Source organism: Lithobates pipiens, unplaced genomic scaffold (assembly GCF_037356315.1).
Source record: "Lithobates pipiens isolate NorthernLeopardFrog02 unplaced genomic scaffold, aLitPip1_a1.2 Scaffold_1, whole genome shotgun sequence".
Taxonomy (NCBI): Eukaryota; Metazoa; Chordata; class Amphibia; order Anura; family Ranidae; genus Lithobates; species Lithobates pipiens.
In genome coordinates, this window is record NW_027507685.1 from 135,628,976 (window position 1) to 135,642,831 (window position 13,856).

Below are 13,856 nucleotides of genomic sequence, written 5' to 3' on the forward strand. Positions count from 1 at the left end.
CCGTCCCCTATCGATGCTCTTCTTAGTGGGGATCAATATTGTGCACGTGGGAGTGCGCAGCAAAAGAGAACCAAAAACAGGAAACAAAAAACAAAACACAAAAAAAGAAAAAAACTCGTAAAAACAGGCGATTCGAAAGAATCTGTAGGGATTTGACCCTAAAACAATGGAGGGCTTAAAGAGAGCAAAGCATGTTCCACCATGTCCCGGAGCTCTAAGAGAAAGCAAAATAGTGATTACCTGGGCAGTCATTCTGAAATGGGTCTCGGCCAGGTATGGGAACCTGGAGGCGGAGATGAATCGGAAGAGTGCGCATTTTCTTCCCCGGCAAGAATGTTCCAGTCGCGCAGAAGGCGAATTCCTTCTTCCACTGTCTTGATGGTGATTGTTCTCCCTTCTTTAGAAACCAGAAGTTTGGCTGGGTAAGCCCATTTGTATGGGATGTGATGATTCCTCAAAGGCTTCGTAATAGTCGCCATGCTCCTTCTCCTCTGCATCGTGAATGCCGAAAAATCGGGAAAAAAAGACAAATTATGGGCTGACTCAGGTATGGTTTCCGAATTCCTCATCTGGAGAAGGAACTTCTCTTTGGTTTGGAAAAAATGAATCCGCACAATAGTGTCTCTCGGCAGATGTTCAGGGATGTGCCTAGGTTTAGGCAATCTATGGATCCGGTCAATAGCCAGATCGGTTTCCGAGGCGTCAGGCAAAGCATCCTGCATGATTTTCTGGAAGTAAACTTGTAAGTCTGGATTTTTGACCGATTCTGGAATCCCTCTGATCTTTATATTATTTCTCCTCGAGCGGTCTTCAAGGTCTGCTAATTTTTCTTTCATGAAAGATACCTCATCGTCTTTTTCATTGTGCGCGTCAATGACTTCATTAATGGTGCCTGCAAACTCGGACATTTTATGTTCTATATGAGAAACTCTGTCCCTTACTGCTTTGACTTCTTCTTTGAAATTATTGGCAAGTGACATTATATCAGCATGTAACGTGCTGCGGAGGGACACCAGCATATCCTTTAGAGTGGAATCAATCACTGGCTGGTTGCTTGTGGGGAAATCTAAAATGGAGTCCTGGAGCTCTCTGGTATCATTCAGAGATGTATTGCTGAGGTCTGCCTCCTCTCCCCCTTGCAGATGTGGCTGCTTAGCCTTCACAGGACTAGAGGTGGAGGACGCTGTGGGAGACAGAAGTTTGTTCTCTGTGGAGGAACCTGACCGGGGAGACGTGCGGTCGATATTAGGGGAATGTCTCTCTGTGTGCCCGCCAGGCTCCCTGACGTGTCCCTTACCAGCGCCATCTTGGGCCTGCATGCTGCGAGGTTGGCGGTAGAAATCCGTCATTTTGTGCAGCCGTTTCGCTTCTTTCCTGCGGCGGGACATAACCTCCACTGCTGCCCGACCTTGTTGAGGGAAAAACCGCCGAGATCTACCGCCCAGGTACGTCGTTATTAGCTCCGGTAATTTGCGGTGGACGGAGCTCCCTTATAACGCGGCCATTCTCCTCGGCTGCCGGCCACGCCCCCCTCAGTACCGCCTTATGCGCACCCCATAAATTGCTTGGGGAGATGTCCCCAGTATCATTGAGACTGAAGAAGAATTCTCGAATATCTCTTTCCAGCAAGGTACAATGAACTGGATTGGAGAGAAGGGACTTACCAAGGCGCCACTGAGGGGGGCCAGGAGGGGAGAGGGAACTAGTTATGCGCAGGGTCACAAGAGAGTGGTCCGACCATGGAGCTTCGTGGATATCAGCATGAGTCGCAGTGTGGATCTCCGAGTTAGGGATAAAGATATGGTCAATCCTGGCGTACGTTTTGTGTGGTGCAGAGTAGTGAGTGTAGTCTTTGGCCGTAGGGTTTAGTTCTCTCCAAGAGTCAATCAGACCTCTGTCGTGGAGGAGACAAGCAATTCGTAGACTCTGTTTAGGGGGTCTTTTTAGTTTGGGTTTGTCTAGAGTGGATTTGTCAAGCATGTGGTCAAACGAAATGTTGGAATCACCTCCCAAAACAATTCTGCCTTCCAGGTGTGGGGCAAGGGTGGAGAGCATGGAGCTAAAGAAGCGTGTTTGGCCCTGGTTTGGAGCGTAATAAGAGATAATTGAGTACATAACTCCCGCAATGTGACCTTTAACTAGTATGTATCTACCTTCGGTGTCTTTTATCGTGTGAGAGTGTAGGAACGGAATTCGTTTCGCCAGTAAGATGGCCACTCCCCTTTTTTTGGAGTTGGCATTAGCTAGGTAAAATGTTGGAAAGCTGCTGTGAAGAAAGGAAGGTGTATAGCTGGCAGGGAAATGGGTCTCTTGGAGGAGCACAATATCAAGGCTTCTGGTGTGGTAGCTCTTAAATGCCTTACGGCGTTTTGAGGGCGAGTTGAGCCCTTGGGTGTTATGTGAGGCGATCTTGAGCGTGAGAGTATGAGGTATAGAATCAGCCATGGAAGTCAGAGGTGGATAGCGAGCATGAGTGAGTGGGGCTTACCTTAGTCCTTGGAGCGTTGGGCACGGATTGTGGGGGACCATCCTCCCGGGGGTCTCCTGAGAGATGAATGAGTGACGGTCTCCGCAAAGGTTCCTGGAGGGGGAGGGAAGGGGAGGGAAGGCGCCCGAGAGAAGGAAAAGATAGAAGGAGGAGAGGAGAAAGGAGAGGTGGATCGAGGAAGGAGAAAAAGAACATATTTAGTATAGCATATATGCAAAACATGACTATCAGCTATTCTCTTATGAAAACTAAAAGGACTGGCGAACCAAGTCCTAGTCCGGTGCCCTCTGGTAAGGAGGGCTCGGAAAAATTACAACCGCCAAGGGTTGTTTTCCCCGTGTCACCCGGGGGAGGAGCGTTCCTCCAAGTCACAACAGGTGGGGTGGCATGGTGGACTGCTCCGGCTGTGGTCCCCAAGAATTATAAAATAAAAAAACATGGTACGGGGACAAGTGATACAAGATATATCTCTGAGGACAACTTATAGAATAAAAACTAGTGTCAAAATCTAGAATAGTGCAAAAAAAAAAGGGGGGGGGGGATAAACACATTGTGCAGTGGGGTGATGGAAGTCCATGAGGGGAGTCCCCTCCCTTGCCAGGGTGGGGGTAAATAAAGGCACGGACGGGTATCCCAGTTAGCCATAAGGGGGCTAATGAGACCCGACCAAATAGTGCAGGGGAATCCACAAGGGTCCAACCGAAAAGTCAGAGTCCAGGGGGGATTGTCCACTCACTCATTTAAGTGGGGCTCCCCTGCATTCCCTGGGGAGGAAAAAACAATGGATCCGGGTTAGGATCCTGAGTAAAAAAAAGTCATCTAGTGGGGCATGAGTCCCATTGCCTCTTTGGAAGCTGTTTGTTCCATAGTGGGGTGAGGGGGCTCCCTGGAGGAGGTCTCTTGGAGGAGCTTGTCTTGGTTGGTTGAAGCAAAGGAGCTAAATCCTGGGAGATTAGTCCGAGTTGCAGCAGCAGGCGCTCACCATCTTGGAAACAGGAAAAGCCATACTGTTTATCTCTTAATTGAAACTGGAGGCGAAAGGGGAATGACCAGCGGTATTTGATGGAGTTCTGATTCAGGATCTCAAGCAGGGGTTTAAGGGCTCTGCGCTTTTGAATGGTGGTGGGGGAAATGTCCGCAAAAATTTGAATTTTGTGACCCTGGAAGGAAAGGTCATCCAGATTACAGGTTTTTCTCATCACTTCTTCTTTTACGCTGTAAAAATGGGGTTTAACGATAATGTCCCTCGGGAGGCCATCTTGGCGGGGGAGCTGTAATGCTCTGTGGGCTCTATCGAGCTCTAGCCTATGGCCCTGGATATCTGGGATGAGTTCCTTGATAAAGAGTTTGACAGTGCTGGGTACATCTGCGACAGATTCGGGTAACCCCCGTATGAGAAAATTGTATCGTCTGCTTCTGGTCTCGAGGTTGTCAATTTTAGCCTGGGCGACTTCTAATTGATCCTGGAGTGTTTAGATGCAGGTCGAGTTCTGGATGGTGCGGGCCACTGTATTGTCCACTACATGTTCTATTGCATCCAGACGGGCCCCTAAGTCTTGTAAATCTGCCTTGATGGTGGATGTAATTTGCTTAGCATTTTGGGCAAGCCCTGCAGCAAGCATGTCAGAGAAGCTCTGCATTAGTAGGTTTACATCATGGGGCTGGGCCGGCAGCATGGGGGACGAGTGCATGGTGCTTGGGATGACTGCGAGACCTGCCAGGCCTATGGGAGTATGCAGGGAGGGAGTCTGGAGATTGCCCCCTATTGTTCAGTCTAGCAGGGATTCCGTGGAGGCAGGGGAAAAGCCTTGTGGGGAGGCTGTACTCACAGGGGTTGCCAGCAGTGAAGACAGATGCTGAATAGGGGAGGGAGGATCCGCTATGGATGCTTGCTCCTCCGTGGTGTCTCGTGCCTGAGACGGGGCCGCCATCTTAGCTGCTCTTGGGGCCTTCTGTGTGAAGTCCAGCTGGCGGCTGACGTCCGTTTTTCTGGGGCCGGTCGGCATGCGACTGAATGCCTGAGTGGTTCAGGAGGCTTGGGAGTCCGTGCAGAGTGTGTCCCGTTCAGTGTAGGAGGAAGGGGAGCCTAATGGGGCCGGAGCGGTGTGGAGCTCTCGGTTAGAGAGTCTTCCCGGGAGTCCCACGCATGCGCACTTGTCCATCCTAATTCTTTGTGCTAAAGGTTCAATGAGTAAAGCAAATAATAATGGCGAAAGTGGACATCCTTGACGAGTCCCCCTCAGTATATTAAACTCGTCCGATTTATACCCTGCATATCTGATATAAGCTTTGGGATCTTGATACAAATTAGAGATCCTTCGTAAAAAATTAGGGCCGAATCCCCATTTGGAAAGGGTATAGTTCATATATGACCATGATACTGTGTCAAAAGCTTTCATAATATCTAAAGAAAGAAAACAAGTGGGAATACGTCTTTTTTTAGCGGCATGTGACAGGAGTGTTGCACGTCTAATATTATCTCCTGCTTGACGTAATGGAATGAAGCCCACTTGATCCCGATGTATAAGATTGCCTATAATAGTATTTAATCTGTTAGCTAGAATTTTGACTAAAATTTTTATGTCCAAATTTAGAAACGAAATAGGGCGATAATTAAACCATATTGAATCGTCTGTGTGAAGGTTTAGGGAGCATACAGACAATTGCAGTCAGGGTTTCTCTTCTAAAAGAATGACCTTTCAAAAGGGAATTAAAAATGTCCATTTGTGTTTTAGATGTGTCGGTAGAGATATATGAGAGAAAAAATCATTCACTCTAGAAGGGTCCAACTCATTATTAGAAGAGTATACATTTTTTAATTGTGTTTTAAATTTTTGTAATATTTTTAAAGGATTATTTGTGTCTACCCCCCTAGAGATTTTCAGATGTATCTGTTTCGTTTGGGTTCTGGCAGGATTTTAATGCCCTGGCTAATAGTGTGTGAGGTTTATTCACATTGATATAGAAATTGTGTTGTGATCTCTTGATGGTTTTATCCGCTGCTTCAGTAAGGAATAAATAAAATTCCAATTTAGCTTTGTCAAGATTTATTTTAGATAAAGAAGAAGGGTTATTTTGGAATGCTGTGTGACATTTATTGAAATTTGTTTCTAAAGTCTGACAAAGGATTAGTGATGGCCGAACGGTTCGCCCGGCGGTCGTTTCGCGGCGAATTTCCGACTTTCGCCGTCCGCGGGTTCGAACGCCTTTTTCCGTCGTTCGCCCCGGCGGACTTACGTGTTTAATGTATACAAGAACTTTAACCTTTCGTGACACGTTTATCATGTGTTACAGGACAACCAATTGAGACATGACAGCTCATGGACACTTGGACATTCCCCCTAACCTATAAATACACCCGATCCGGTGGCCATTTTACATTCTTTCTTCTGTCACTGTAGGGAAAGGATCCTGTGTGGAGTAGGGACAGAGAAAACGCTAGCTATTTGGTACACAAAAGTTCTTTTCAGGACTGGTATAGGTGTTAGGTCAGCAGCCTGAGTTTCTTTTGTCAGTTTAGATAAAGGGACAGAGCGCTGTATGCTGCTATTTTAGGGACAGCTCAGCCAGATTAGTCTTTCTTCATCATCATCATCATCATCATCATTAGCTGTTACTATCAGGTCCACAAAAGAGCTGTTCCAGCTAATCGTTCCAGCCTACTCTTTTTTGCCAATTTGTATAGGGACAGGCAGGAAGCAGTGTGTCAGGCAGTGAGGATAATTTTAAAGACTTGCTGTTACTATTAGTTCCACAAAGGTTCTTTTCAGGACTGGTATCAGTGGTACGGTAATAGGCTTGTACACGTATAATATTCTTTCTTCCAAATATAGAAAGAATATTATACTTGACTGCTGCCCTTCTGCTGCAGTCTGCTAATCATTCACAACTCACTTGTTCCACAAAGCTCTTTATCAGGACTGGTAACTTGGTCTGTCTAGGGTGCTACGGTACATAGGCTTGGGTGCGGTACAGTCTGCTGTTCTGTAAGGACCGCTATCGGTCCACAATACATAGGGTTGCCGTGCACTACTGCTGACCGCTGCCCTATACTGCAGCAGTCCTTCAGCGGTATAGGGACTGACGCACAGTCTGCTAAACACTAATACACAACCTGCTTGGTCCACAAAAGTTCTTATAAGGACTGGTAACTTGGTATAGGGTGCTACGGTACATAGGCCTGAGTGCAGTACAGTCTGCTGTTCTGTAAGGACCGCTATCGGTCCACAATACATAGGGTTGCCGTGCACTACTGCTGACCGCTGCCCTATACTGCAGCAGTCCTTCATTGGTATAGGGACTGACGTACAGTCTGCTAATCACTAACACACAACCTGCTTGGTCCACAAAAGTTCTTATAAGGACTGGTAACTTGGTATAGGGTGCTACGGTACATAGGCCTGAGTGCAGTACAGTCTGCTGTTCTGTAAGGACCGCTATCGGTCCACAATACATAGGGTTGCCGTGCACTACTGCTGACCGCTGCCCTATACTGCAGCAGTCCTTCATTGGTATAGGGACTGACGTACAGTCTGCTAATCACTAACACACAACCTGCTTGGTCCACAAAAGTTCTTATAAGGACTGGTAACTTGGTATAGGGTGCTACGGTACATAGGCCTGAGTGCGTTACAGTCTGCTGTTCTGTAAGGACCGCTATCGGTCCACAATACATAGGGTTGCCGTGCACTACTGCTGACCGCTGCCCTATACTGCAGCAGTCCTTCAGCGGTATAGGGACTGACGCACAGTCTGCTAAACACTAACACACAACCTGCTTGGTCCACAAAAGTTTTTATAAGGACTGGTAACTTGGTATAGGGTGCTACGGTACATAGGCCTGAGTGCAGTACAGTCTGCTGTTCTGTAAGGACCGCTATCGGTCCACAATACATAGGGTTGCCGTGCACTACTGCTGACCGCTGCCCTATACTGCAGCAGTCCTTCATTGGTATAGGGACTGACGTACAGTCTGCTAATCACTAACACACAACCTGCTTGGTCCACAAAAGTTCTTATAAGGACTGGTAACTTGGTATAGGGTGCTACGGTACATAGGCCTGAGTGCGTTACAGTCTGCTGTTCTGTAAGGACCGCTATCGGTCCACAATACATAGGGTTGCCGTGCACTACTGCTGACCGCTGCCCTATACTGCAGCAGTCCTTCAGCGGTATAGGGACTGACGTACAGTCTGCTAAACACTAATACACAACCTGCTTGGTCCACAAAAGTTCTTATAAGGACTGGTAACTTGGTATAGGGTGCTACGGTACATAGGCTTGAGTGCGGTACAGTCTGCTGTTCTGTAAGGACCGCTATCGGTCCACAATAGATAGGGTTGACGTGCACCACTGCTGACCGCTCACCTATACTGCAGCAGTCCTTCAGCGGTATAGGGACTGACGTACAGTCTGCTAATCACTAACACACAACCTGCTTGTTCCACAAAAGTTCTTATAAGGACTGGTAACTTGGTATAGGGTGCTACGGTACATAGGCCTGAGTGCGTTACAGTCTGCTGTTCTGTAAGGACCGCTATCGGTCCACAATACATAGGGTTGCCGTGCACTACTGCTGACCGCTGCCCTATACTGCAGCAGTCCTTCATTGGTATAGGGACTGACGTACAGTCTGCTAATCACTAACACACAACCTGCTTGGTCCACAAAAGTTCTTATAAGGACTGGTAACTTGGTATAGGGTGCTACGGTACATAGGCCTGAGTGCGTTACAGTCTGCTGTTCTGTAAGGACCGCTATCGGTCCACAATACATAGGGTTGCCGTGCACTACTGCTGACCGCTGCCCTATACTGCAGCAGTCCTTCAGCGGTATAGGGACTGACGTACAGTCTGCTAAACACTAATACACAACCTGCTTGGTCCACAAAAGTTCTTATAAGGACTGGTAACTTGGTATAGGGTGCTACGGTACATAGGCTTGAGTGCGGTACAGTCTGCTGTTCTGTAAGGACCGCTATCGGTCCACAATAGATAGGGTTGACGTGCACCACTGCTGACCGCTCACCTATACTGCAGCAGTCCTTCAGCGGTATAGGGACTGACGTACAGTCTGCTAATCACTAACACACAACCTGCTTGTTCCACAAAAGTTCTTATAAGGACTGGTAACTTGGTATAGGGTGCTACGGTACATAGGCCTGAGTGCGTTACAGTCTGCTGTTCTGTAAGGACCGCTATCGGTCCACAATACATAGGGTTGCCGTGCACTACTGCTGACCGCTGCCCTATACTGCAGCAGTCCTTCATTGGTATAGGGACTGACGTACAGTCTGCTAATCACTAACACACAACCTGCTTGGTCCACAAAAGTTCTTATAAGGACTGGTAACTTGGTATAGGGTGCTACGGTACATAGGCCTGAGTGCGTTACAGTCTGCTGTTCTGTAAGGACCGCTATCGGTCCACAATACATAGGGTTGCCGTGCACTACTGCTGACCGCTGCCCTATACTGCAGCAGTCCTTCAGCGGTATAGGGACTGACGTACAGTCTGCTAAACACTAATACACAACCTGCTTGGTCCACAAAAGTTCTTATAAGGACTGGTAACTTGGTATAGGGTGCTACGGTACATAGGCTTGAGTGCGGTACAGTCTGCTGTTCTGTAAGGACCGCTATCGGTCCACAATAGATAGGGTTGACGTGCACCACTGCTGACCGCTCACCTATACTGCAGCAGTCCTTCAGCGGTATAGGGACTGACGTACAGTCTGCTAATCACTAACACACAACCTGCTTGTTCCACAAAAGTTCTTATAAGGACTGGTAACTTGGTATAGGGTGCTACGGTACATAGGCTTGAGTGCGGTACAGTCTGCTGTTCTGTAAGGACCGCTATCGGTCCACAATAGATAGGGTTGACGTGCACCACTGCTGACCGCTGCCCTATACTGCAGCAGTCCTTCAGCGGTATAGGGACTGACGTACAGTCTGCTAAACACTAATACACAACCTGCTTGGTCCACAAAAGTTCTTATAAGGACTGGTAACTTGGTATAGGGTGCTACGGTACATAGGCTTGAGTGCGGTACAGTCTGCTGTTCTGTAAGGACCGCTATAGGTCCACAATAGATAGGGTTGACGTGCACCACTGCTGACCGCTCACCTATACTGCAGCAGTCCTTCAGCGGTATAGGGACTAAGAGTTTTGTCACAGGGTCATTTAAAAAATGACATGCAGAGGAAGAGGCAGGCCCTTCCGCAGGGGTGGTAGGGGTAGGGCAGGAGCAACAGGCTTGAGCCAAAGTGGGAAGTTGCAGAAGGTGCGTTCAATTACTTTAAAGGATGCACCAGACTTGGTTGAGTGGCTCGCTCAGCCTTACTCTTCTGCACCCTCCTCATCCTCTCGATCTGCACCCTCTTCTTCACTCTCTGCTATGTGCACCCCCAAAGACACTACCACCAACAACACGACCACCACCACCACCACCACATACCTTCCGCTTGAGTCACTGGAATTATTTTCCGATCCATATCAAGAGGACATTTCTGATGCGCAGCCACTCTTGGTATTGGATCAGGAAGAGGAGGTAGCAACAAGCGCTACTCAGCAGTCTGACGCCAGTACCCAGATCAGCCCAAGGAGGAGGTTGGTCCCCGGTGTTGCTGCCTACTCTACTTATAGCGGTGGGGAAGGTGACGTTGATGATGACGTGTCTAGTGATGTCACGTGGGTGCCCACAAGAGAGGAAGAGGAGGGGAGTTCAGAGGGAGATATGGACCAGCAGATAGGGAGGAGAAGCAGCAATGACTTACATTGCACAGCAGGGACAAAGCAGACTGCAAATGTATCAGGAGCGAGTCATCGACCATGTACGGTCACATCTGGCGCTCCCAGGACACCGGCACATGGCTCCGCAGTGTGGGCTTTTTTTAACGTGTCCGCTGCTGACAATAGCGTTGCCATCTGCAATCTTTGCAGTCAACGCGTTAGTCGCGGTAAGCCCAATACTCACCTAGGGACGACCGCCTTAAGAAGGCACATGAGCAGCCATCACCGAGCCCAGTGGGAGCAACGGAACACACAAAGCCACACTGCAGGCTCTCACCGTCCAGCCTCGTCTTCTACTTCTCCTTCTCCTCTCTCCTCACAATTGTCCTCCACTCCACCTTCCATCACGCCAAGCTCACATTTTTCTGCAAAAAGGCAGGCTTCCGTGGGCCTAATGTTTGAGCGTAAAAAAATGATGACGCCGGATAACCCTCTTGCCCAACGGTTGGCGGCTGGCTTGTCAGAACTCATAGCCCGCCAACTACTGCCATATAAACTGGTGGACTCGGAGGCCTTTCGCAAATTTGTGGCCATTGGAACACCACAATGGAAGGTCCCAGGAAGGAAGTATTTCTCAGAGAAGGGCATCCCAGAGCTATATGGCCATGTTCAGCGGCAAGTGAATGTATCTCTGGCACACAGTGTCGGTGCCAAGATACATCTGACCACAGACACGTGGTCTAGCAAACACGGGCAGGGAAGGTATATCAGTTTTACTGCCCACTGGGTGAACCTTCTGACGGCCGTCAAGCATGTAACCCGTGGCACCCGTGTAGATTTGGTTTTACCGCCACGGATTGCATGCAGGCCTGACTCTTCTTCTCCTCCTCCTACTCCATCCTCCTCCCTCTCCTCCTCAGCTGCCTCCTCCTTTTCCGCTGCTAGCGTCTCTTCCACTGCACCGCCCAAGCTCCCCAGAACCTATTCCACATGCCAGGTGAGACGTTGCCATGCCGTGCTGCGTCTGTTGTGCCTGGAAGCAAAGAGCCACACTGGCCCGGCACTCCTTTCAGCTTTGCGTTCACAGGCAGATGAGTGGCTAACACCGCTCAATTTGACAGTTGGTAAAGTGGTGTGTGACAACGGTGCCAATCTGCTTAGCGCATTGAAACAGGGCAAAATCACGCACGTGCCGTGCATGGCACACGTCTTAAACTTGGTCGTGCAGCGATTCCTTGTCAAATACCCTGGGGTCCAGGACATCTTGCGGCAGGCAAGGAAAATCTCGGCCCATTTCAGAAGATCTTACACGGCCATGGCTCGCCTTGCTGACATTCAGCGGCGACACCATCTGCCGGTCAGACGTCTTATTTGCGATTGCCCGACGCGATGGAACTCAACCTTCTATATGCTTGATAGGCTGCTCCAGCAGAAACGTGCAGTTAACGTCTACCTGTATGAACTCTGCGAAAGAAACGGTTCTGGGGAGCTGGGTTTTTTTTCACCGCGCCAGTGGCTGCTCATGCGCGACACATGCAGACTTCTGCGGCCATTTGAGGAGATCACCAAACTGGTCAGTCGCAGCCATGGCGCCATCAGTGACATGGTACCTTATGCCTTCTTTCTGGAGCGTGCATTGCGTCGTGTCATTGATCAGGCTGTGGAGGAGCAGGAGCGGGAAGATGAGGAAGTCGCAATGCTGGATGAATTCCCAGGGGGGGCTACTCTATCTGAGACAAGTCAACAACAGGAGTCTGATGAGGAGTCAGAGGAGGATGGTGCCGGGGCGGATGAGCAGGAGCAAGAAGAGCATGCTTTAAACCTTTCTGGGATCCCTGTTGTGCGAGGATGGGGAGAGGAGAATGAAGAGGACGACATTATCCTGGATGATGAGCAGGAGCCAGGCCACCACACCGCTTCCACTTTAGTGCAAATGGGGGCCTTCATGCTCCAGTGTTTTAATAGGGACCCCCGTATAAAAAGCATGAGGGTCAAGGACCAGTACTGGGTGGCAACGTACTTAGACCCCCGGTACAAACACAAAATGGCGGAAATGTTACCGCCGTCGCAGAGGGCTGTCAGAATGCAGCACTTCCAGGCCTTGCTTCGAGAAATGCTGCATTCTGCTTTTGCGTGCGCTGGCAGAGGAGCAATTCCCACTCCCAGAGAAGGATTTGCGGGTACCAATCCAACAGCGCCTGCAAGAAGAGGCCGGTTTGAAGATGTGTTGGTGACTTCGGATATGAGGTCATTCTTTCAGCCGACCCATCGACAGGTGTCATCCGGATCCAGCATCAGGGAACGCCTAGACCGTCAGGTGTCCGACTACATTGGGTTAACGGCCGATGTGGACGCTCTGAGGAGTGATGAACCCCTAGACTACTGGGTGGGCAGGCTTGACCTCTGGCCAGAGCTTGCCCAATTTGCAATCGAACTGTTGGCTTGCCCCTCATCCAGTGTCCTGTCCGAAAGGACGTTCAGCGCAGCAGGGGGGATTGTGACCGATAAGCGTACTCGCCTAGCTCACCACAGTGTTAACTACCTCACATTTCTAAAAATGAATGAGGCATGGATCTCGGAGGAATTCAACACATGTGATCAGTAGACCATGTATATGTCTATAAACAATTTTTGGAATCAAGCACACAGACCTTCTTAATTCATTTGGCTCACTTCCCTGACCCAAAAAAGCACACCGTACTATATGCCCCTACCCTCCTCTTTGAAGAGGTTGAGCGGTGTCATATTTCTACTGGGGCTGCTTATTATGAGGGGTTCCCACCATCCCTGTGCTGTGCTGACTTCCTCCTGGGTGTTCTTATTATGAGGGGCTCCCACCATCCCTGTGCTGTGCTGACTTCCTCCTGGGGGTTCTTATTATGAGGGGATCACACCATCCCTGTGCTGTGCTGACTTCCTCCTGGGGCTGCTTACGGTGCTGCTGTCAGCGCTGTATGTCACGGAGCTGCTGTCAGCGCTGTATGTCACGGAGCTGCTGTCAGCGCTGTATGTCACGGAGCTGCTGTCAGCGCTGTATGTCACGGAGCTGCTGTCAGCGCTGTATGTCACGGAGCTGCTGTCAGCGCTGTATGTCACGGAGCTGCTGTCAGCGCTGTATGTCACGGAGCTGCTGTCAGCGCTGTATGTCACGGAGCTGCTGTCAGCGCTGTATGTCACGGAGCTGCTGTCAGCGCTGTATGTCACGGAGCTGCTGTCAGCGCTGTATGTCACGGAGCTGCTGTCAGCGCTGTATGTCACGGTGCTGCTGTCAGCGCTGTATGTCACGGAGCTGCTGTCAGCGCTGTATGTCACGGAGCTGCTGTCAGCGCTGTATGTCACGGAGCTGCTGTCAGCGCTGTATGTCACGGAGCTGCTGTCAGCGCTGTATGTCACGGAGCTGCTGTCAGCGCTGTATGTCACGGTGCTGCTGTCAGCGCTGTATGTCACGGAGCTGCTGTCAGCGCTGTATGTCACGGAGCTGCTGTCAGCGCTGTATGTCACGGAGCTGCTGTCAGCGCTGTATGTCACGGAGCTGCTGTCAGCGCTGTATGTCACGGAGCTGCTGTCAGCGCTGTATGTCACGGTGCTGATGTCAGTGCTCTGTATTACGGTGCTGCTGTCAGTGCTCTGTATCT